Source organism: Malaya genurostris, chromosome 3, assembly GCF_030247185.1.
Source record: "Malaya genurostris strain Urasoe2022 chromosome 3, Malgen_1.1, whole genome shotgun sequence".
NCBI classification, from domain to species: domain Eukaryota; kingdom Metazoa; phylum Arthropoda; class Insecta; order Diptera; family Culicidae; genus Malaya; species Malaya genurostris.
Genome location: NC_080572.1, coordinates 288,027,845 through 288,029,486, shown reverse-complemented (window position 1 = coordinate 288,029,486; position 1,642 = coordinate 288,027,845). Strand labels below are relative to the sequence as shown.

Here is a 1,642-nt window from a genome sequence, read left to right as displayed (position 1 = left end):
CGTCCCGTCTTGACCGGTGGTGATGGTGATGGATGTGATGACTTCGTCGAAAATCACGGGACAACTTTCGCAAACCTTGCGGCAGACGACGACGGTTCAGGTTTAGGATTTTCACTTTCATTCAGGTGCCGTCGCCAGTCTATCAAATGACATCGGAGCCCTCGGTATCGATGGGAAAAGTAAACAACTTTTATGTGTTTTCGTTCTATTGGTTGATGGGTTTTTTCCAGCGTAAAAACTGTACTCACATTAGAAGTACTGCACTCGTTTTAGTGGCGCCCGCGTCAGCTTGCCTTATTAGGGTAGGAGAAGTGCAACGTGTGGGCGCCTAGAGTCGCAGGAGGCACGCCAAATCTCCCCAGAACTCGAGCGGCCCGTGGCTGACTAAGCGACCAGGCGACAGTGGTCTTGTAAACAAAATTCCACGATGAGTTTCATTTTACTGCTGCGGATGCGGTAGATAAGGACAAGGCGGATTACTTTTGAATCACTGCAGACTGCAGTGTTCATTGGAAATTACTAATTGGTTTCGGCGAATCACAAAGCGTTCGAATTGGGTGATGACGGATTGAACGGTATAAGGTAACATCACGGTAATCCTTATTTGCTGACTGAAAACGATACTTAGTTGACACACTTTTTTTTCCATACCCGGCGAGCAGTAGCAGAGAGCGATTGTGCATTGGAACCGACGTTGTTCGTTCGTAATTCAACACCGGGCTAGTATTGACCGGCCTAGCCGAGAACCATGATCGTTTACCATATTTGAGCTTGTCGGAGTTTCTAACGACTGGAGTCTAGCGACATAAAATTATGCATTTGAACTCGATTATCTGCAGTGTTACAGCTGTTTATGTAGGCGATTTTTAAGAGTCAATAAAGAATCAGTTTTCCATCAAACATCACATAAAATAATTCAAAGAGAAAAAAAAAGCTTTATAAAAAATGATCGTACATGGGGCCAAAGTCTACCGAATTACGAGACGTCACGACTGGTAGTAATATCAGACGAATTTGATGAAGGTGATTGCTCTCTGGTCTGAAGGAATATCGAAATCCAATTTTTCTCAATATCACACACTAGTAGCAGACATTCGTAACCGTTTCGATTTCTTCGTTCGCTTTGTGCTTCCTTCTTCTTTAGGTGTGGTACATATTGTCCTTCTATATGGCGGTTTGAAAACTGACAGTCATCGCCCTCTAACTGCGGAACCGGAAGTCGGATCTGGATGAAATTTCACAGTGGCTTCAAAGATACTAAAGACTGTCCCAGAAAGTATGGGCGCACTTTGATTTCGCTGTAAAAAATTCACAAGTGTTAGATATTCAAATTTTATTCGATATACTGATAATATTAGACTACAACAACAGAATATTATTCTCAACATTTGCTACATGGCCATTGTAGACTAGCTGGCGCACCTTTTTGCGAACGTTCCTCAATAAATTCCGTACAGACTTCTTGGCGACAAGTTTTGATACTTTTTTCCAATCTTTTTCGAACTGTTGAATGGTTTCGGCTGCCGAGACATGTTTCCTAAGATGTGCCTTCATTAATGCCAAAAATTCCTCAATTGGTCGAAGTTGTGGGAAATTTGGTGGATTCATGTCTTTTAGGACGAAAGTGACATTTTTGGTAGTA

At 42.5% G+C, this 1,642-nt stretch overlaps 1 long non-coding RNA gene across 1 annotated transcript; it reads left to right on the top strand.

The window, feature by feature from the left end:
• Positions 1-250: 250 nt before the first annotated feature.
• On the top strand, positions 251-900 carry LOC131439184 (uncharacterized). The gene is made up of 2 exons (XR_009231072.1): positions 251-593; positions 663-900. It is a non-coding gene; the product is annotated as an uncharacterized LOC131439184 (long non-coding RNA).
• The last annotated feature ends 742 nt before the right edge of the window (positions 901-1,642 follow it).